Source organism: Hylobates moloch, unplaced genomic scaffold (genome assembly GCF_009828535.3).
Source record: "Hylobates moloch isolate HMO894 unplaced genomic scaffold, HMol_V3 SCAFFOLD_3, whole genome shotgun sequence".
In the NCBI taxonomy this organism is placed as follows: Eukaryota; Metazoa; Chordata; class Mammalia; order Primates; family Hylobatidae; genus Hylobates; species Hylobates moloch.
In genome coordinates this window covers 165284852-165309455 of record NW_026652278.1, presented here as the reverse complement: position 1 = coordinate 165309455, position 24604 = coordinate 165284852, and the positions used below count along the sequence as shown (strand labels likewise).

At 33.7% G+C, this 24604-nt stretch overlaps 1 protein-coding gene across 2 annotated transcripts in view; it reads left to right on the top strand.

Moving 5' to 3' along the window:
* Window positions 1–24604, top strand: part of VEGFC (vascular endothelial growth factor C) — a 188749-nt gene that overhangs the window by 123270 nt on the left and 40875 nt on the right. The window lies entirely within an intron of this gene.

Below are 24604 nucleotides of genomic sequence, written 5' to 3'. Positions count from 1 at the left end.
CTACTTCTGCATTAGTTTGCTCAGGATAATGGCTTCCAGCTCCATCCATGTCCCCGCAAAGGACGTGATCTCATTCCTTTTTATGGCTACATAGTTTTCCTTGGTATATATGTACCACATTCTCTTTATCCAGTCTATCATTGATGGGCAATGATTTTATAATATAATGATTTATATTCCTTTGGGTATATACCCAGTAATGGGATTGCAGGGTCAAATGGTATTTCTGCCTCTAGGTATTTGGGGAATCACCACACTGTCTTCCAGAATGGTTAAACTAATTTACACTCCCACAAACAGTGTAAAGGCTTCCTTTTTCTCCACAACACCACCAGCATATGTTGTTTTTTGACTTCTTAGTAATAGCCATTCTGATTGGAATGAGATGGTATCTCATTGCGGTTTTGATTTTGCATTTCTCTAATGATCAGTGATACTGAGATTTTATTTCATATGTTTGTCAGCTGCATGTATGTCTTCTTTTGAGAAGTGTCTGTTCATGTTCTTTGCCCACTTTTTAATGGGATTTTTTTTTCTTGTAAATTTAAGTTCCTTGTAGACTCTGGATATTAGACTTTTGTCAGATGGATAGATTGAAGAAGTTTTCTCCCATTCTGTAGGTTGTCTGTTAACTCTGATGATAGTTTCTTTTGCTGTGAAGAAGCTCTTTAGTTTAAATAGATGCCATTCGTCAATCTTTGCTTTTGTTGCAATTGCTTTTGGTGTCTTCATCATGAAATCTTTGCCTATGCCTATGTCCTCAATGGTATTGCCTAGATTATCTTCTAGGATTTTTATAGTTTTGAGTTTGACATTTAAATCTTTAATCCATCTTGAGTTAATTTTTGCATATGATGTAAGGAAAGGGTCAAGTTTCAATTTTCTGCATATGGCTAGCCAGTTCTCCTAGCACCATTTATTAAATAGGGAGTCCTTTCCTATTGTTTATTTTTGTCAGGTTTGTCAAAAGTCAGATCGTTGTAGGTGTGTGGGCTTTGTTCCTGGGTTCTCTGTTCTGTTCCATTGGTCTATGTGTCTCTTCTTGTACCAGTATCCTGCTGTTTTGGCTACTGTTGCCTTGTAGTATACTTTGAAATCGGGTAGTGTGATGCCTCCAGCTTTGTGCTTTTTTCTTAGGATTGTCTTGGCTATCTGGGCTCTTTTTTGGTTCCATATGAATTTTTAAAAAGTTTTTCTAATGCTGTGAAGAATACCAATGGTAGTTTAATGGGAATAGCATTGAATCTATAAATTACTTTGGGCAGTATGGCCATTTTCATGATATTGATTCTTCCTATCCATGAGCATGAAATGTTTTTCAATTTGCCTGTGTCCTCTCTGAATTTTTTATCAGTGGTTCATACTTCTCCTTGAAGAAGTCTTTCACTTCCTTTGTTAGCTGTATTAGCATCTTATTCTTTGAAGAGGACAGTTTGTTCAGTTTGTTTAAATTATTATCACCGTCACAACCACTAAACCTTTATTCAGCAACTGAAGAATGTGCCACAATACCTCCCATTTGCAAAACATATTCTGTTCATCTTCTGCTTTCTGCATCTGTAGCTTATAAAGATATATAAATATATTTTAAACCAAATTTGTAATTATATATGATGGGAATTGAAAACATGGGTGATTTTTAAATAATCACTAAGGAATAAAATATGCTGAAAAATAAATTGTGAAGAATTGATATGATTTTGTAAGGATGGCTTTACTGGAGAAAAGCAGTTATCCTACAATAGTTACTTAATATATAACTATTTTTGTGATTATTCTGTTCAGAACATGAATTTATATTATTATTTGGGGCCTTTTTTAATCAAGTGAAGAAAGGTATTTTTTCTTTTCAAACTTTTATTTTGAACATTCGTAAATTACATGAACACTAAAAGACATAAATTGTCTTTTAGGAAACATTGAATAAATTCTGGATTCATTATATTTTGTTGATTTGTGAAACATCTCAAATTTAACATAGAAATGTTAAAAAGAAATTATATTAAAGTTTGTTGGAAAATATTCTATATTTATTAACATTAACATTAATATAATGTTAATATAATTCCCTCCTTCAATGAACTAATTTTTATGGTGGTTTACATTTCTTTTTCAACGTTGGTTTACGTTTGACGTTAGGATGTTTATTAGTTAATACAACAAAGTGGGTGGTCTTTTCATTAATATTATCAGTCAGGTTTGTAAATAGTGTATGTTTTGTATAACCACTTAAAATTTATATACTGATATATATTTTGTTTAAGAATACTTAAAATAAAAACATTAGTTATCATTTGTTGAACTGGAAGGATCATTACTTAAAAATCCATCCTTAAAATGACTTATGCTTCACTGCGTAGTGCATTGATAAATATTTAGTCTATAGTTTTTTCTATTGCTATGTGTTTAGCTAAGAATTGTTTTTAATTTGGTGAACAGTACCTTATTAGGAATATGAAAAATTTTGAAGCAATCATGACATATTTAACAATTAATTATTTAACAAACAATTATGCAAAATTAATTTTACAAAAGAAGAAATATTTTTAAATCACTACAAGAAATATTTTCATTCAAATGAGTATTTAAACCAAGATAGTCTTTTATTCTTCAAATGTGTATAAATTTAAACTTTAAAATACTTAATTCACTTAATGCCTCAGAGAAAATATCTTAATACTTATGAAGTGTTATGTGTACTAAGCATTATGTTAAATTCTATAAACACATCATCTTTTTAAATCATCATAAGAAATTACAAGGCAGGTGCATCTATTTTTTTTTTATAGTAGAACTAATTGAGGCACAGTAAGAGGAAATGAGGTACTCAAGTTCCACAGGTGATAAGTGGTGCAGCTGAGTAAAATTCCAAGTCTAAAAGCTAGTCTCTTAACTATTATATATCTGCCTATATGTATAGGCAGACTAGTAGTTATTTACTGTTATATAAATCAAGAGAAAACACTACAAAATTTAGCTATAGGATATTTATACAAAATATGGGCATTTTAGTAGGAAAGCTTGCTAGAAATATGGGTGAACTTTAGGAAACAATGAAATTCAAAGCTATCATTGTCCAAAAGCATGTGGTCTTCTGTTTTTGCATTAGTGACTTAGGTGCAAATTACTTCCAAGGTTTTTCTCCTAACTGAGAAGTACTTTTTAGGCCTAGACTCCGTGGAGGAGGTGGGGCTTCAAGGTGGAGATGGTGTCTTTTTTCTAGCAGGTAATGATGTAAAGCCACTTTTGACTGAACAGGTGCACCTATTTCAATTAAGGCAAATTAGTTTCCAAAGCCTTTGCTATTTAAGATATTACAGAAGGCTGTTTAAATGTGCCAATCTACATAAAATACATTTTGAAAGATTATGGGAAACAATTTTATATAATTCACTGAAACAATTTCACAGTTCTCTGAAATGATGATTTTGAAAATGACCTAAATGGCAGGCACCTCTTTGAAGCAGCTGGCATGATGTTATGTGGTCCCATGGTCCCTTACATTTTCAGGTCAATGCTAAATTCTCCAGAGTCCAACTTCAACCCTGCAGTATTCTGTTAAAAATTGCCCCTATTTAGAAGCCTGCATATGTAACCTCTTACATTTTGTGTCTCACAATTTCCATTGAACTCTTCCTACACACCAGAATGGGCAAAAATAGGAATTTAATTTCTGGGAAGATTTCCTCTAAGAGCCTCTGTCCAAAACATCCAGTGCTGAAACAAGAAAAGGTGGTCCTGGCATATATCCACTAGTATTTTTTTTGTCTTCTTCTTTTCTTTCCTGTTTTATGTGTGAATAGTGAAACTCATCAGTTCAAAGACCGATGAGTCAGAATGCTGTCATTTTACATCCAAACAGTGGAAATTTAAATTGTTGAAATAAAAATACACAATCACTAACATTACCCTGATGAAATAATGATAAGCAAAGTAGTCTTAAATTACAGGTTATAAGGGCTGGATAAAGAACGATATTTTTAAAATATCTAAAGTCATAATGAACAGAAGACAAATTTCCATTTATACCTGAAAGACTGGTTTTCAGAAGTTGTAATAGGATGTGGTGATTTAAAGATTGTATTTGGATCATTTATTTTACAGTTAGAAAGTGATGTAGGAAGGAGTTCCCAGAGGAGACGAAACAGATTGAAAACAGCAAAATTCCGTGACAGAGGCGGCTTGAAATAGACCCTTTTTGCAAAGCAATAACTGGCCTCTTCATCATCTACAGATAGCATTTTTGGCAAAATCAGAAACATTTGCTTTGACAGTCACTGAAAGTAAAAAGAAAAAAAAATTGGCTGAATGCTTTTAAATTACATTTATTAAATTTCTGCTTTCATACAAAGGCATAAAATTATCAGTGTTTAATTTTTTTTAAATATTATAAAATTACATGCTTAGAAGTTTGTTGATTTTTTTTCCCGCAGCCATTTTATAACTGAAACCCTCAGTTTTGGATATGAATATATAATAAATGCACATGTTCATTCTAAACATTTTCTTTTCAAAAACTTTTACATTCCTTTAGGTTTCCTAAAGAAATGTAAATTCCTTCTGCCACTTAGCTTTTGCTATTTTTAGCAGTTTCTTAAAGTCTACAAATTCCTTTCACTCAATTTTTGCACTTAGTTCATAATGACTTCACATTTGACATTGATTGTCCACAAAAGGGGTTATTTTTAGTTTCAAAAGGTGAACGTTATTTGTTTTAGAAATTCTCACGTATATTTCTTAGTCTAAAGATAGGTTTTCTGACATAAAAATGTGATAATGTAGTCTGTTTGCTGAGCACTTGTAGTGGAACAAACTCAGTGCTAAATTCTTGGTTTTTAATAACTAATTTATTTATTACAGTAACTGCTACATATGCTTCGAATTATAAACTATTTGCCAAAATTACAGATAATAATATAACCAAACACCATGTGGATTTCACCTAAACTGGAAGTGATTTGGTGACTTTCTTATTTAATATTTTATTTATTGTACTTGGCCATACTTATTGTATGTTTATGTATAAAAACAAAAAAATAGAAGGTTTTACAGTTATTACACTCACTGTCTTATAAATGGAGAAACTGAGACCCAGAGAATTTTAGTAACTTATTCAAAGTTACCTAGCTGGTGACTAGAAGCAAAACACAAATAAGACCACAGATTACTAGTTTTGTCAAGTTCTTCAACATAATTCAATATTGCTGTCAACTCAGAGGTCTCAGAAGATAAGATCTTACCATCTGAAAACAACAAAAAAGAAATTTCATAAAATCCTGTTTGTACCAAGCAATTTATTTCTAGAATGAAAGCAAAATTATTTTTTAAAGTTCTTTAGATTGCTGAGAAATCAAGAGCATTAAGGTTGTGTCTCCCCTTTAAATTTACCTTTTAGTTTCTTTGGGTTTAAGTTTTTAGATGAAAATTTAAATTCTATTTAGCTCTCAGTTTATGTGTATTCAAAATTTAGATTTAGGATCTATTCTTTTTAATAAGGGTGAAATTACGTATGGAGAAATTTACTGCTTATAGCGGGTTTTGACAAATAGAGTTGTATAACCACCATCCCCACAGTCAAGATACATCACTTCTCCCCTTCCCAAACATATTCCCTGGTGACACTTTGTGGTCATATTCATTCTCCACCTCTAGCCTTTAACAATGACTTCTATTACTCCCCCTGTAGATTTGCCTATTCCAGAATGTTATACAAAAGAATCGCACATCATGTAGCATTTTGAATTTGGCTTGCTTTACTTGTTATAATGCATTTGAGATTTGCTCATATTATGGCAGATATCAGTAGCAGTCTTCTTTTCATTGTTGGATATTCCATTACATGAATGTACCATCACATTTTATCCATTTGCCCAGCTAGAGAACATTTGAGTGTTTTCAGTTTTCATTATTATGAGTAAAACCTCTATAAACATATTGCATACAAATTTTTATGTGAACATAAGTTCTTGTTTCACCTAAACAGATACTCTTCAGGACTGAAATTTTAGTAAGTATATGTTTAACTTTGTAAGAAACTGCCCAACTGTTTTTGCAAAGTGGCTGTGCAGAGTTACATTTTCAACAGCAACATGTGAGAGTTCCAGTTGCTGCACGTCCTTGTGAGCACTTAGTGTTGTATTTTTAATTTTATCCACTCTAATGGGTGTGGAGTGGTGTCTTATTAAGGTTTTAATAAGCATTTCTCTAATTTAATTTTTATATTACTTCTTTTTTTTGTTTGTAAACTGTTTATCTTCTTTGGTGAGTTTGATTGAATCATTTGTCCATGTTTGTGTTTTTGATTATATTTCAGATACAAGTCTTTACCAGTTATGTGCTTTGTAAATGTTTTCTCACTGTTTGTCATTTGTGTATTTTTTGGAAAGCAGAATATTTTGATTTTCTGGAAATATAATTTGTCACTTTAAAAATTATATAAATTGCTATTGGTATTAAGTGTAAGAAAACTTTGCTTCATCTATGACCACAAATATTTTCTTCTGAAAAACAAGCTCTCTGAAGAGTTTTTTTTTTTTCAATGAATGTGTTTTGTTTCTCTCCATATTTTATGTGTTCTCTCCATATTTTATCTTCCGACTACCTAAGCAATGTTTACATTATTTATTCAGGCCTTTCCACCCACTTTCACGAATTCCACTGAAAGAGAAATTGGGTTTGAAATCTTCTTTTCTCAAAAACTAATGAGTCATGCATCTTCTCATTGATATTGTTTGGCTCCCCTGAAAACTTCTAATGGTCCATTTTTAGTGATATCTTTCTACTCAGGTTCCTCAAACCAATCTATATCTAAAGGACCCCCAGACTAAAGTTCAATTTCATTCTTTTAACAAATTAAGTGCTAATTGCTATTGGTTTCAAATGCAAGAAAACTTTAGGTGCTAATTTGTTAAAAGAATGAACTTGAACTTTAGTCTGGGGGTCTCTTAGATATAGATTAGTTTGAGGAACCTGAGTAGAAAGATATTACTAAAAATGGACCAAACCTGTAGTTCGGTCCATTTTTTTTTTTTAACTTGGTAGAAAAAGTCCCATTCTATATTTTTTTTTTTGAGGGGGATTCTCCTCTGTCTCCAGGTTGGCGTCGTGGGCACTTTGGGGTTCACCCTTCTCTGTCTCACCTCCAAATAGTGGGAAAAAGTCCCATTCTAACTCAGTAGAAAAAGTCCCATTATCTTGGAGAATTCATCAAATACTGAACCCACCTCTCTTCATTTTGTCTGCCTGTTTTCTGCCTTACATTGTGCTGGATGAAATCACTCCTCTTGCCCCAATCCCCAGTGATCTTTTCAGTTGGTATTTCACAAAGTATGCAGAAGAATTTAACTCTTTTAAACCATTCCCTCCTTTCAGAAACACTCTCTTACTTTAGATTTCATGACACCACATCTCCAGTCTCTCTCCTCTTGTTGTTTCACTGGTTCACCCCCTGGGATCTGTATGTCAGATTTTGTAGTTCCCCAGGGGTGGTTGTTTATTGCCCTTTCACTGTATAACCTCCTCTACAGGACTTTCAATCACACTCATGGTTACATTTTCCAATTAGATACATAGATAGCTGTGACATTTGTATTTACAGGATAGGGTGCTCTGGATAAGTACAATCATGTATCCTACTGTCAACTTAGAATTGTCACATTGATGGCTTAAATGCTCCCCAACTTGCAGGGTCAACATGAATCATTATTTTCCCACAGCCCAAACTGGTCCTCCCATAGCATCCTGTATTTACCCAGTGCCTCTCACGACAGAAACTTTGGATTTATCTGGACATTCTCCTCTTCCTCACTGTGCAGATATAAACAGTCTACATTTTGGTACCCAGTAGCTCTCAAATTTGTTTATCAGTCTCTTTGTCCAAAAACAGAATGATTTCGTGTATACACAGATGATTCAGCAAGTACTTGTTGAATGATGATGACTACAATTGCCCCGTGTTAAAAGACCATCTAATTAAGAGCTACAATATGAAGTTGAAATATTGCTTAAGTGGATGGCAAAAACTTCAAGCTGAAGTTAATATATAAATGTGGCCTTGAACAATGGGTACTATTTTGATGGATGAGAAAAAGGAAGAAGTAGTTTAATGAGAGGCAGAGATTACAGTAAGAGTGAGTTACACATGTGGACAATGAAAATTATTTGACCAGTACAGATTGATATCGGGGAGTGGAGGAGAAAAATTGTTTTAAAAAGTAGAATCTGTGGTGGCTCACACCTCTCGTCCTAGGACTTTGGGAGACTGAGACAGGAGGATCGATTGAGGTCTGGAGTTTGAGACCAGCCTGGGCAACAGAGTGATACCCCATTTCTACAAAAAAATTTGTAAAAGTTAATTAGGCATGGTGGCACATGCCTGTAATCCCAGCTGCTTTGTAGGCTGAGGTGGGAGGATTGCTTGAGCCCAGGAGTTCGAGGCTGCGGTGAGCTGTGATTGCACCCCTGCTCTCCAGCCTGGGAGACATGAGAAAAAAAAAAAAGTAGAATCTGAATTATGGAGAATATTAAAACATTTCCACTGTAGTGTAATTATATGCTCTAACATATTGAGTTATGTATTTTGATTTTGCTGAAAATTCAATTTTTAAAAATCAAATGGTATATGAAAATAGTTAAAAGTCAAACAGCATCACTGGGCTACTAATGAAAAGCTGTCCTCTGCCTATTCTTTAGTTGTATGCTCCAAAGACAATGCCTTTCAAGTTTCTTTATGGTTGCTATTGGTAATTATGTCCATATTCCCAAATATTATACTTTTGGTACTCTTTGTTGATTTTTCACATTGAGATTTTGCGCGTGGCGTATTATTATAGAAGACAAGGATCTGGGCTCTTATCCCTGCTTTTATTCTTCCCTCAAACCCCCATTCATTCTCTTCTTCCTTCCCAACCCCAGTCTCATTGGTTCATCATCTTAAAGGAGTTATGCTTTATCTAAGTTGGGGGGTAAATACAAATTTGTTGTTTATTTTATTGCAACACTGTATTATTTATTGTTATTTTTTTCTTATACATGATTTTACAGTTATTTGAATTAATAATTATTTTGATTGTCTCTACCACCAATTATCTTTACAGTTTCTAAAGTAGTTGTAAAACTCCACTGAAAATTGGCAACAAATATAATAGTTAGTCTAAAATTCCATTTTTTTCCTCTGTTATTTCCTGGAAGCCTCTATCTTTCTGTCACAAGTGACTAGTTATTTTCAAGGCTTATGTACAGCGCCTTTCTCTCCAGTGCTAGAGAACAATTTCCTGGTCTGTATGCCTTTCTCTTTCTTAGCATTTTTCTTCATTTTATAGAAGTATGCCATATGTCATGGTATAATTTACATACCATAAAATTTACTCACTGTAAGTGGATAATGATGTATGAATGTGCAACAATTGCTACAGTTCAATTTTACAATATCTTTACGATCCCAAAACATTCCCTTGTGCCTATGCAGTCAGTCTTTGCTTCCACCCCAAGCCCCAGGCAAGTTCCAGTTGGCTTTCACTTTCTATAGTTTTGCATTTTCCAGAAATGCCCTATAAATGGGATTATACAAAATGTAGTCTTTTGTGTCTGGCTTCTTTCACCACACAATGTTTTTGATGCTCATTCATGTGGTAGTATGTATCCACAGTTTGATTTGCTGAGTAGTATTTTATTGTATCCATATATCCCATTTTATGTATCTATATAGCCAGTTGATTAATTTTGGAATTTTTCCAGTTTGGTGCTGTTATGTGTGATATGACTATGAATAGTCACATACAAGTCTTCCTGGGGACATATATTTATTTCACTTGGGTAGATAACTAGCAGTGAAATTACAGGCCATATTATGCGTATTACGATTTTTCAAGAAACTGTCAAACTAGCTTATGAAATAGTATATATTTTATATTCCTATTAACAATATATATGAGAGTTGCAAATACTCCACATCCTTACCTATATTTTGTGTTGTAATTCTTTTGGATTACAGCTATTCTAGTGGATAAAGGTAGTGATCATTCGTTGTAGTTTAATTTACAAAATTTACCCTAATAACTAATATGTTGAGCATCTTTTCATGTGTCTATTTGCCATTTAAATATAATTTTTGGTGAAATGTCTATTAAAATATTTTGCCCTTTCTTTTTTCCTTGTGTTGTTTGTCATCTAGTTTATTTGGAAGTGTTATTCCTATATTCTAGATAGAAGGCCTTTATCAGATATACGACTTGCAAAAATTTCATCTACATTTTGGGGTTGTCTTTTAATTTTCTTAATCGTGTCCTTTGTAGAGTAAAAATTTTCAGCTTTGATGTCATGTTTAGAAATTCACAAGAACAAAACTTCATTTTGTTCTAACAGCTTCATAGTTTTAACTCTTATATTTAGGTATATGATATTTTATGTTAGTTTATGAGTATGGTGAGAAATAAGGGTTTTAAGTATTAAAAGGTTTTTTTAATTGTTTTGTTTTCGTCTTTGCATATGATTAACCAGTTGTTCTAACACCATTTGTTGAATAGGCTATCCTTTCCCTGTTAATTTGCTTTAGTATCTTTATCAAAAATCTTTTCACCATAAATGTAAGTTGGTTTTGTTTGTTTTTTAAAATTTTGGTGGGTGTTTCTGGATTCTCTATTCTGATCTATCAGTCTATCTCTAAGCCAATAGCACACTGATATGGTTCAGCTGTATGTACAAATCTCATGTTAAAATATGATCCGCAATGTTGAAGTGGGACCTGGTGGCAGGCATTGGATCATGGGTCTGGATCCCTCATGAATGACTTAGCTCCATCCACTTGGTAATGAGTAAGTTCTTGTTCCATTAGTTCACACAAAAAATGTTTGTGTAAGAGTCTGGGACCTCCCCTTCTCTCTCTTGCTCCCCATCTCATCACGTGAGATGCTGGCTCCCTCTACACCTCCCACCATGAGTAAAAGCTTCCGGAAGCCTCACCAGAAAAATGCTGGTGCCATATTAAAGTGTGAGCCAAATAAATCTCTTTCTTTGTAAACTACTTAGCTAGGTTCTGCATAAATTACCACAGTTCTGCATGGCACCAGCATTTGGTATTCCTTTATAGCGATACAAAAAAGACTAACACACAACTGTCTTGATTACTGTAGCTTTAAGAAAGTTCTAGACCTGCTGGGATTTTGATAGGGATTGCATTTATTTATAGATCAACCTTAGGAGAATTGCCACCTTATTACTGACTGTTTGAATCTATGAACATAGTGGTTCTCTCTGTTTATTTAGATCCTTAGTTTCTCTTAGCAAAGTTTTGTAATTTTCACTGTATAGGTCTTATGCTTCTTTAGTTAAATTTATTCCCAAATCATTTATTCTTTTGGTCTATGAATGAAATCGTTTTCTTGATTTCATTTTGTGATTTTCCATTGCTAGTATATAAAATTCAGTTGATTTTTGTATATTGGTCTTATATTCTCTGAGCTTGCTAAACTCATTTATTCTAATAAAATATTCTGTAAATTCCTTAAGATTTTATACATTCAGAATCATATAGTCCATGAGTAAATAAGGGTAGTTTGACTGCTTTGTTGTTGTTGTTGTTTTGAGACAGGGTCTCACTCTGTTGCCCAGGCTGGAGTGCAGTGGTGTGATCACTGCTTATCGCAAACCCGACCTCCCCAGGCCCAAGTGATCCTACCACCCTAGCCTCCCAAGTAGCTGGAGCTACAGGTGCACTACCACACTCAGCTAATTTTTGTATTTTTTGTAGAGATGGGGTCTTGCTATGCTACCCAAGCTTGTCTTGAATTCCTGGGCTCAAGTGATCTGTCTGCCTCAGCCTCCCAAAGTGCTGGAATTACAAGTGTGAGCCACTGTGCCCAGCTAGTTTTACTGCTTTCTTTCCAATCTGGATGTTGTTAGTCAATAAATGAATTAATTTGCATTATTATAATAGCTATAGCCTCCATATTTGATTAAAGTAGTGCAGGCAGATTTCCTTCCCTTGTTCTGTATCACAGGGGGATAGCAGTCAGCCTTCCCTCAAGTAGGATACTAGCTGTGGGTTTTTCATGGACGTCCTTTATTAGATTGAGAAAATTCCATTCTGTTTCTAGTTTACTGAGAGTTTTTATCAGAATTGAGTGTTGGATTTTGTTAAATACTTTTTTGTGCTTTTATGTAGATGATTATATCATTTTTTTCTTTGTTAATATGGTTTCTTATATAAACTGATTTTCAGATGTTAGACTAACCTTGCATTTCTGGGATAAATCCCACTTTTTCATGGATTATAATCCTTTTCTGTATGGCTGGATTCATTTTGTTGTTTTGCTAAGAAATGTTTTGCCTCTGTGTTTCTAAGAAACATAAGCCTTTAAGAAATTTTTTTATCTCCATGTGTTTCTTGGACTTTGGTATCAAGGTAGTAATGATTTCGTTGAATAAGATGGCACATTTTTTTTTTCTACTAAATTTTTGGAAAGTGTTTGTGTAGAATTGGTAGTATTTCTTTTCAAAGTTACTTTCTAGAATTCACCTGTCAAGTCCATCTGGGCCTGGGCTTTTCTTTTTAGGATTTTACTTACCAATTCAGTTTATATGTTAGGTCTTCTTGGATATAAGGTGAGTGGGTGGAAGATTCCTCCACCTCCCTCAGAGGAAAATCTCTGTAAACAACATGTAACTTTCTCCTCTGGTCACAAAGACTCTCCAGAGAAAAAGCTTTCTATTGTTTTGGGGAGTGTGTGGTGGTGAGTGGGTGGGGTTGGTGGTTAGGGAGTATATGTCTGGCTGCCAGCTATCATGGAACTAGGTGAGACAAGGGGCTTGGAGATTTGCTATTCTCTCTGTAGGCTTTCTCTTAATCCTCTCTCTCTCTGTCTCTCTCTTTCAGTTCATCTTGTCCCTAATCATTGCTGTACCTAGGGACCCTGAGTTTGAAGCCTTTGTTTAAGTTTCTCCATGAAATAAGCCTTTAGGATTAAGCTAAGATTTAGAAGATGCAGTTGCTTGACTGGGCAGGGATGGTAGATGGGGGATCTGAAGGACAAATTGGTCTTATGTAAACTTCAGTCAATATCTCCAGTTTTTATCTGTCTCTCATTTTGTGTAGCACCTGCTGAATAAATGTGTCTGTAGATCTGGGTCTTAAGATTAGTTGCTCAGGCTGGGCGCGGTGGCTCACGCTTGTAATCCCAGCACTTTGGGAGGCCGAGGCAGGTGGATCACGAGGTCGGGAGATCGAGACCACAGTGAAACCCCGTCTCTACTAAAAAAATGCAAAAAATTAGCCGGGCGTGGTGGCGGGCGCCTGTAGTCCCAGCTACTCGGAGAGGCTGAGGCAGGAGGGTGGCGTGAACCCAGGAGGCGGAGCTTGCAGTGAGCCAAGATTGCGCCACTGCACTCCAGCCTGGGTGACAGAGCGAGACTCCGTCTCAAAAAAAAAAAAAAAAAAAAAAAAAAAAAAAAAAAAAAAAAAAAAAAGATTAGTTGCTCATAGTTACTCTTATCTACAGATACATAGTATTTAGCTTTCTCTCCTGTGGTACCCCCTCTGTTGATTTTTCATCTTCAAAAAATATACCAATATCTTTCCTCGTTATTTTCAACCCTATTCGTTTTATCTCTCTGGTTACAATTCATTACTCTTATTTTAGTAGAGCTTTGGAAGGAAGTAGAGCTATATACCTGCCTTCAGTGGGCCAAGCTGAACGAGTTATGTCAATGATATTTTAACATCACAAGGGGAACGATATACAAATTAAGTATTTCATCCTCACTGATGCTGAATTCATGGTCCTTACCTTCAAATTGACTTTTGGTCACTGGTTTTGCTTTTTCACTTGGTACTTTTTTGCGTTTGGTCTTTTGCAGTAAGCTCTATACTTATGTATTTTTCACCATTATATTCCAGTGTGGCAGGACTTTCTTTCTGATGAACTGGGGACAGTATAAACTACTGTTATTATTTTTTTAGCTAATAAGAGGTTGGAGCCAAGCAGGGAAATTCAATAAGGCTGTGTATACAAGCGACATAGAGTGCAGGAAGAAGATTCTTCAAGGTTCTGGACTTTAGATTCCAGAATTAGAGGAAAGAGAATATATCAATGGTATCCTTGTAGAGCTCTGTAATGAATTTGATAAAGTTTGTATAGTATGGAGAAAAAAGGAGTTAGAGATGTAATATTTTAGTTCTAATATAACTCTGTCTTTCATGTTCATACCCATAACTATTCAACTTTGAGAATGCATTTCTGAAACCATCTGTTTTAATTTACCTTGCATTACATAGAGGAAGAAAAATGCAAATAAGTGTCTAGAAGATTTTCATTTAAAAATACTCAGTGAAGGGGGTCTTCATTAATATAATTTTCACAAATTAATATTTACATTAATAAAAACTTCTGTTACTTTTTATAAAATCACTTTGAATCAGGCTTTATGTCTTCCTTCCTTCCTTCTTTCCTTCTTTCTTTATTTTCTTCTTTCTTTGTTGCATTCTGTTTTAGTAAGACAGGATTTTAAAAACTTTTCTAATAGTTGACTCTTCATATTTGATTGTAATTGACTGTGAAAATAAAATAGAGAAAAAGATTCAGATTAAAGGAATGTGAATTTCCTATCCTACCATTGACTTAATCTGGTTGAAGAGTTTAAATATAAAAATAATTAGTTGAAATGAAAATGTTTTACTGTTTTTTCAGTGTTCTCTCTAAAAAGAAAATTGTGTTAATTTTTAAAAATTTCTTGATTCAGACTAAACAGGGAACAACTTCTAAAATAAAACTTTATATACTGTAAGAAAACAAATGCAGCATTATAAATAATTACTGTTTGAGTAACTATAAGAAGATTGTAATTAAATTACCTTTAATTTTTAAAAAATGTTTTATTTTGAATTTAGGAAATACTATTATCATTATTATAATTATTATTATCATTTTATTTTTGAGGCAGGGTCTCACTCTGTCACCCAGTCTGGAATGCAATGGTGTGATCATAGGTCGCTGTACCCTGGACTTTCTGGGCTCAAGTGATCCTCCCACCTGAGCCTCCTAAGTAGCTAGGACTACAGAGGTGCACCAATATGTCTAATTTTGGGTTTTTTTTTTTATAGCGATGGGGTCTTGCTGGTCTCAAACTCTTGGACTTGTGCTATCCTCCCATGTGCTGGGATTACAGGTGTGAGCCACCATGCCCAGTCACGAAAGTATTATTTATAAAGTTACTTCATGACATGAAAAATGAAAGGAAATTATCTATACCAATCCTCTTCTTTCATTTATTTCTTCACTGAATACCATATGCCTGGTACACTACAAGGGAGAAAGTACATGCACCCACTAGCACGCCTCGGCTCATTTTTGGATTATTAATAGAGATGGGGTTTCACCATGTTGGCCAGGCTGGTCTCGAACTCCTGACCTCAGGTGATCTGCCTGCCTCAGCCTCCCAAAGTGTTAGGATTACAGGTGTGAGCCACCGCGCCCAGTGCTGCTTTGAAATAAATTCTTAAATGGGTTTTAGTTACCCATTTAACAGAGAAATTTAACAGCTCAAGGGCTAGTAAAACGGCAAAATTGAATTTTTGTGTTTTTAGACACAGTATTTCTGGTTAAATAATTCAACTTTGTTTTACTCAACATTGTTTCATAGCAACAAATTCCCCACCCTGCCACTTTGGTAACTAATCTGGAATTCTTTAGAACCAAAGGCATGTAAGCAAGCAACAAGAAATTCATCTGGAATTAGTTGCAATACACAACGCAGGTGTGCCTCAAAATTCACAAATTCTTTGGGAATAACAAATTGTAAGGAGCTGATAATTAATATTCTTAGCTCTCAAATAAACTCTTATAAACTCTGTGAAAGGAGAGACCTTGTTTACAAGTAGCATGCCTTGAATATTCCTTGGCACATAGTAGTCATTCAATAAAAATTTTAAAATCATATTTTCCCTACTTCGTTATTTATTTGAAATATTTTTCATATTCAAGTGGCTTCCTAGTATATCTGCCTTATTATTATTTTTACAAATATCATATTTATACTCACAATAGCTTTGCAAAGTATGTTTTATTATCTACATTTTATAGATGGGGGACCATAGGCTTTGGGGTGTTATTATCATCACTAACTACATTTATTTAAAAACTTCCTAGGACTTCCAGAATATATATAAGCTTTATTCGTTAGTTAGTAGGATACCAGGAGAGACCTTTGAGGAAGGAAGCATCAGATAAGAGTGATGCTTCAAGAACAGTGATCAGCTGGTGTGTATGGGATGCATGGGGAGGGAGAGAAGCAGCAGTAGGGAAAACAATTTAGTCTCACCTGTAATTTCCTACAACAAGGTAATTAAAGCATGAACTTCGGGAATAGCAACAGCAGAGCTGGAGAGGAAAGTATGAGTGGGCTTCTAATCTCATTTGCTGTTTTTGTTTACTTTAGCTCTTGAGACATCCCTTACTTTGATCTTCCACCCCTTGAAGACACTCTCAGCAAACCCTTAAATACTCTGGAAACAGGCTTTTTCTTTTTGGCTATAATGCATTGTGTTTAAATGTATGGGATGGTATTTGCTGTGATTGTTTTAAGAAAAAGGCTTCTTCATGCCTTTGAGAGCTCTGGACTACAAGATGCTTCGGGATGTCTCAACTCTAGATGCAACTGATTCTTTGCCAAAATGAGACAGGTCAAGGAATGGTGGCAGCTGTTGATTTTTGTGTTGGCCCCCGCACCTTGCATAGGAGTGGGCATATCATAATCACTTTGAAAATCAGTAAAACATTATGAGTCCCAGTTTCTGAAACTTTATTCTGTCTCCCCATTTCCTCCATGTTTTCCAGATATATTTCCCCCCCGATAATCCTCTTTTTCTTTTTTGACTCTCTTTTCACTCAGCCTTTTCTAACAGGCTTAATGGATCCAGGCCTCCAGATCCTAAAAAGATGTCCCTTTAGGGGAGTAATAGGGAATCTCATGACTTCTTCTTGGAATTACCTTGCATCTGAACACATTGCACTTATTTGAGAAAAGGCTCACATGTTTGGCATAATACTGATCTTTCATATAACTCCTTGAAGCAGGTAGAAAAACCTATTTCTAACTCTGCTGTGTAAAGGGACATAATTAAATAAAATGTACAGGCAAATAAATAAATGGTTTCTTTGTAAATGGAAACATTAGAGGAAGAAAAAAAACTCATCTCCCTCAAATAATAATAATAAATTCAGCTCAAGCCTCACTGAAAAAAGGAAGAAAAAAATAATAAAATACAAATAAACTTGAGAAGAACTTGGGACAGAAACCTAGTGTAGTCAAGCACTGGGCTATTTACATACCTTATTTCACAGTAGCTCATTTCATTGTTTCAGCAGTCTTCATATTTCAAATGAGGAAGTGAGCCTCAAAGGTTACAGAGGTAGTATCTAGAGAAGGAAAGATTGAAGCACAAGTATATCATTGCCCAAAACACATACTCTTAGTGTTATCTTATATCATACATGCATGGTCCTCCAAAGCTTGTTCTCTCTTAGAAAACTCAAAACTCTGTCAGACATTGTGTTAGATGTGTATCTTTGGGTCTGCATTGTGTTATTTTAAGTAGTGGGTACATTTGATTGGGGAAATTTAGATTTCACAAAGAATATAGGTTTTAAGTGAGTGAAAATATTAAAGTATTCTTTGAGAATTGAACCTATTACACAGTTTAATGAATATTCATTAATATAATTACTCCTGACATGTTTACTATAATTTCCACTACTACGGCTATTACTAACTATAGCTATCTTTGAGTGTCAACATGTACAGCACTAGGCTATGCATTTGACATATATTATTTAATGCCATCAAGTACCCCAAGGTTTTTTTCAAAAGCATAATTGAAATTAGTCATAGAAAAAGAATATGAAATTGCAAAAATTTTTGTATATCCATAATATTATCAAAATTTGTGCTATCACAGGTATACACCAAATAATATGCTTAATATCAAGGAATTATAAAGCTGTTATAGTATGGTTTTAGCATAACGTCAGACAAAAGGATCAATGAAACAAATCCAAAAATCCAGAAAAAGTGCCAACAACGTACGTAGTCATGTGGTTCACAATAGAGAAAATGCATTATAAAAAAATGAAAAAAGTAGAAAAGTTATATTATTTATACTCTTAGGCTGAAAGAGGCCTTTCTAAAAGTGAACATAAAATAAAATGAAAATATGTATATGGCAGAAAACACTGCAACAAATTAAAAGACAATAAAATAGGAAATTATTTGCAATATACATAATGGATGAAAATGGACTAATACTCTTAAAATATTGCATGATATACTAATGAAAAACAAACTGGTGCTTCATTAGAAAAATGGGCAAAGAACTTGAACTGAATATTAACAAAGAAGAAATATAAATAAATACTACATATTGCATGATGGTAATAGTGAAGGAAACGATAATTCTTTACAATCCTGGTGGGAGTATAAATGTGTATATCTATTCAAGGAAGATGTGGTATTGCAAGTTGAAAGGCCTTTAATATATGCTCCATTTAGATAGCCAACTCACTTTGGAATAAAATTTCCTATCCAACAGAAGTGATATAATTCTGTCAGGTATATGTATAAATTCATTGTACAGCTGTCTTTATAATAGTGAATACAAAAAGCAACCTATACAGACAATAATAAAGAATTGATGAGATAATTTATAGTAAAAACAAATTAGCACATAAAGGAATGTAATACAACTATAAGATGATGATACAGATGTATAACTTAGATATGAAAGGAGGTTCATGATCATGACAAAGTAGGATACACAACTTAATATACTACACACACACACGGATCATATATATTTAACATATAATCTTTTCACAAAATAAAGTGTATATATAGATTGCGTATGTGTGTGCATGTAGTGGTAAGAGTAAAAGATATGCAACACAAAAAAGTTATCTTCTACAAATTACAGGATTAAGGTAATCATGCTCTTCTTTATACATTTCTGTATTTTAAAATTTAAATGATGAATATATGTAACTTTTTATAACCAAAGCTAAATGTTCTAAGTAATTATACCTGAGCATTTTGGGAGGCCATATTGTTAGCTCTCATTTTACCCTTTCATTTACTTCACTGCCCTGATTTCTGCATCAATTCCATTTCTGTTTATACACCCTCCACTGATAAAAATGCATATTATGTCCATTAAAAGACATGTAGAGAATAAACATGTAGAGAAAAGACATGTAGAGATTAATAAATTGCAGTAGTTCATGTAATGGAAAATCAGTCAGCAGAGAAACCAACTGTATTACACGATAAGGTTGAGAAGAATACTCAAACACTGAAGATTATATACTATAGGATTTCACTTATGTAAATTGAAAAACTAAAAACTGCTTATGTTAGTAGAAGTCAACAATTCTTGGTCACATTTTGTGAAGAGAAATGAGAATAAAGATAGCTTCTAAGATGTGGTCAGTGTTCTGTATCTTGATCTAGATATGATTATAGGGATTTTTTCAGTTTGTAAAAATTGATCACACTATATAGTCATGATTTGTTCACTTTATTCATTAATTAGGTTTTTTTCCAAAATGGCATCTTTAATATTAATACTACATTTAATACTAAACAGCATTGACATACATCGATTTTTAAAATATCAAAGAAGAAACGAAATTTTATGAAACATAAATATTTTAATAACATTACACTTTTTAATTTCAAAAGAATTTTATGAATAAACCTTTTTGAAAAAGATATAAGGTTGTTTTTGAAATTATAGGCGAGCAAAGGAAAATAATTCTGAAATGTTTTATATTTACTTACCTAGGAATACTATGTCTGAACTGCTCCATTCTCTTCTCTTTATGAAACAAAGGAGCACTGTGGAGAAATGCCTATGTAAAAAGGAAATAATATATTACCCTGGTCAATAAATAATTATCTCTAAGAACATTTACTAAGTCTAGTTGCTAGTGGTATTTTAGATTAACTCATTCTGACATTTCTACGTGATTTTACAGGGTGAAATTCAAGCAAATTTCAACTTTCTGATGTGTTAAGAGGCTAATAAATTACCTATACAGCTAAATTATTGCATCTGACAAGGCCCACTCTTACTTAACTGCAGGTTTCCCAATAGCGGCACTATTGACACATTAGCCTGGGTAATTCCTTTTCTGTAGGGGAATGTTCCGTGCCTTGTAGAATGATTAGCAGCATTCCTGGCCTCTACTCACTAGTGCCACGATTCTGAAAAGTGAACAAAAGGAGCAACAGGGGACTGTGTAATTGGAAGGTTGGGGGAGGATCTATCATTGGCAAATCAACCCTGATTTGAGAACCGTTGCTCTACTGTTCTATATATTGGAATATTCAAGTAATCCATTTTAGTTCCTTGGAATTGCCTTAATATTCAGTGAATAATTCCATTTGTTATTTTTGGCTTCACCTACATAGTACTGTTTTTGCAATCATATAGGGAAAAAGGTTTGAATTAATATTTCTGAAGTTATTTTGCCATTTGCCAAAGTGAAATCAATGAGGATCCCCTTCCAGAAAAGTCAAGCAAGTAGTTTTCAGTGCAGGAAATCAGTGTGTATAAAGTACTTTGTTTTCCAGTGTGTTGATTACGCAGAAGTAACTGATTGTCTACTTTGGTATTACATTAGGGAGTAAATGAATATTTAAAATTTCCTAAGAGCCTACTTAGATTTCGATAATTTTTTTTGTTTTTTGTTTAATTAAAACAGGTAACAAACTAAGAAAAAGTGACAAAAAATAAGATTTTATGCTGTTAATAGATATAAAAAGAGTCTATTCTCTATTATGGTATTATTTTCAACATTTGCAATAGAACATTTCAGACACCAATTCAACTGAAAATTAAAATTTAAAATTTCCAATTAGAAACTTCCAATATTAAGCTGAAATTTAAGTATCTAAATTCCAGGGTTCCCTATCTGTGGCACATCAAATTGGTGTAGACACGGATGATGGGTGGTCTGAGGGTGAAAGAATCCTGACTCTCACACCTTCACTGAAACATTAGGTAAAATGGTTTGCTGAGGTTATGTGACACATTTATAAATCTCTATTCCTTAGAAGGATATGTTTGAATTTCCATATTTATTGATGACTCTCTATCAAAGGGGGTTTTAAAAGTGAATTTTATAACTGTGTATTGGAAGGTTTCTCAAATCCAAAATTTTGTTTATTCTGCCACTTTACTCAATTTTTGCTTAAAAGAAAGTATTTTAAATAATTAGAATATATTTTTAAAATGTACAAATTTGCCCACCATAGACAGCTGAAGACAATGAAAGAACCTACAAGTTCATCTGTTATACAACTGCCATTTTTAAATAGGAAGGAATGAGAATATGCAAGTTTCTTTGCTATTTTAGGGGAAGAATAACTCAGCAACTACTGGTAGTATAGAGTTACTGACTTTATTACCTACCTTATGAGAGATTAATGCCAATTGACTATTTTCTTAGGACACAGAGATGATGTGTATAATGAATAATATGATAAATATTTCATTTTAAAACATTTTAGTAAATTTCTTACATTATTAATCTGACCATTTGAGCAAGTAATCCTCCTTATGCTTTACCTTATAAAATTATCTGTTGTAATGTACAGTTTTTCAAATATGAGGTATTACTTGAGTCAGACTTTTAAAGTTAGTATATGGACAGTTAAAAAATTCATAAACTTTTAAAGATATATGGACAGTTAAAATTTATAAACATTCCTTGTTTTCCAGTTTGAACATTAGGTTATTTTTTCCCCTCTCCACCAAAATACAGATATATTGGACAAGTAATCAGACTTGCCTGTGACCCTCTGTGGCCACTTCATGAAAATACGGTACAGTTTGAGTATCCCTATTCCAAAACTCCAAAATCCAAAGTGCTCCAAAATATGAAACTCTCTGAGTATTAACTTGACTTCAAAGGAAATGCTCATTGAAGCATTTTGGATTTTGGATTTTTGGATTAGGGTTGCTCAACCAGTAAAATACAGCTATTTCAAAAACAAACAAACAAATCCAAAATCCAAAACACTTCTAATCCCAAGCATTTTGGATAAGGATACTTGGCTTATATTGTGATCAGACATTTCTTTTGATCTATTCTTGCCTATTATTTCAATTCTGATTATTATTATTTGATGAGTATATGCTCCTAGGTAAAAGAATATTTTTCCTAATTCAAGTCTATGCATTTCCACGTGATTTTCAACTTCATAAAATTATTAAATATGTCACATTTATATATAACATGGTCGTTAAGATAGTTATTTGAAGAGACTGTTGGCATTGGTTTTATAGATTTTTAAAAGATTTTTATAGATTTTAAATGCCATTCATTAGCAAGTCCAGAACCATGAATGGTATTAATCCTAGATGCCTCTTCTGCTTCCCACTTATTACTGACTCTCTGGGATATTACAAGTAGGACAACTTGCATGCACTTGTGCCTTCTCCGTAATGGGCGTCTGCACAACCCCAAGTCAAAGTAGAGAAGCAAGAGAAAAAATAGTTTTTTTAAAAAAACAATAATTATGTGTGTAAAACATAAACTTGTCAATTCTCCCCTAAGTGCTCATCTCATGTTATGACTCTTCATAACCAAAGAAAGTTATAGAGTGCAGGAGAAACCCCAAAACTCTTTGTCATCTTGTAATTTCTCCCAGAAAGAGGTATCTTGTATCATCCTTCTTCTGTTAAGTCAGAAGGGAATGCCTTTTAGGAATCAGGAATGACTCCTGATTCTCTGTAGCTCCCTGACGTTGTCATTGCACACTCAGCTTTGGCTTCCACAGCATCTCAGACCCCTCCACTGAATATCATGTAGGTTGCTGTTTGCTAATGCATAAATGCTGACGATTACTAGTAGTTACTAGTACCTCCTAATTGATCCATCCAAGTTGGAATGCAAAATTAGATTAACTTTTACATTGGTTGAAGTTTTTATTACAGTTTAGTATCCATTTTAAGGCACTCTCTATTTTAAATTACACCAAATCCTTTGGAAGATAAAGGAATATATTAATGTTCAAACAAATGACCTCAGTGTTCTAGAAAACATTGGTTACATAAGGCTCAAGAAAGCATTAGGAAGGAACTTGACTTTCATATACGTAACACTTCCACTTGAAAGATTTTGGTATGTCTATGGCTCAGAACTCATCCTAGTTTACTGGGACCTTTTCAGATTCTTCCAAACTAGAATGTGAATGTGAATGTGAATGTGAATGTGCCGTGGTTAGGTTGTAAACAGTCCTGTCACTATTCACTGAGATATTCACTAATCAACCCTATCAGTTAGGGGACAATGCTCACTTCCTAGGTTACTAGTCATTTAGAGTGAAAATGCTGATCTGATAATCTCTGTACTGTGCTTTTGTTCCCTAAGGATGTTATAATGACAATTCCACTCTGGCTACAAGAGTCATATTATACTTGTATATCAAATGTCTATTTGGATCACCACAAAAACTCTATGAGAAAGATATTGTTATTCCCATTTTACAGAGTAAAATGAAGTTCAAAGAGAGAAGTCTAATCTTACTCAATTAAATATGATCTGTAGCAAAGATAGAAATATGGTTCTTTTTTATACTTTAAGTTCTGAGGTACATGCGCACAACGTGGAGGTTTGTTACATAGGTATACATGTGCCATGCTGGTTTGCTACACGCATCAACTCGTCATTTACATTAGGTATTTCTGGGTCTTTTGATACTAAAGCTTCTTTTCCATCCACACCAGTATAATCATTACAGTCTAGTGAGAAAAAGCGAATTAATTGCTCAATCTTCAAGTCATTTTTATTTCATTTATCTGCCATAGACTACTTTTGCCAATGATTAGTGTAAATTAAATAATATATAGAGGCATGCTCTATGCAGAAATAAGAGCAGTGAAGTAAATGAAAGGGTAAAATGAGAGCTAATAATATGGCCTCCCAAAATGCTCAGGTACGACTACTTTAAACCTTTTGTTTTGGTTATAGAAAGTTACATAAGTTCATCATTTAAAACTTAAAATACAGAAATGTATAAAGAAGAGCATGATTACCTTAATCCTGTAATTCAGAGAAGATAACTATTTTTTTATGTTGCATATCTTTTACTCTTAACACTACTCGTACACATATGCGATCTATATATAAATTTTATTTTGTGAAAAGATTGTTTTAAATGTATATATGATCCTTCTGTGTGTGTATGTAGTATATAAATTGTGTATCCTACTTTGTCATAGAATATATCATGAACCTCTTTGCATATCTAAGTTATACTTCTATATCAACATCTTATAGTTTTATTACATTCCTTTCTGTGCTAGTTTCTGTTTTTACTATAAATTATCTCGTCAGTTCTTTATTATTGTCTATATAGGTTGCTTTTTTTTTTGAGATGGGAGTCTCACTCTGTTTCTCAGGCTGGAGTGCAGTGGTGTGATCTCAGCTCATCGCAACCTCCGCCTCCTGGGTTCAAGCAATTCTCTTGCCTCAGCCTCCTGAGTAGCTGGAATTACAGGTGCACACCCCCACGCCCAACTAATTTTTGTATTTTTAGTAGAGATGGGGTTTCA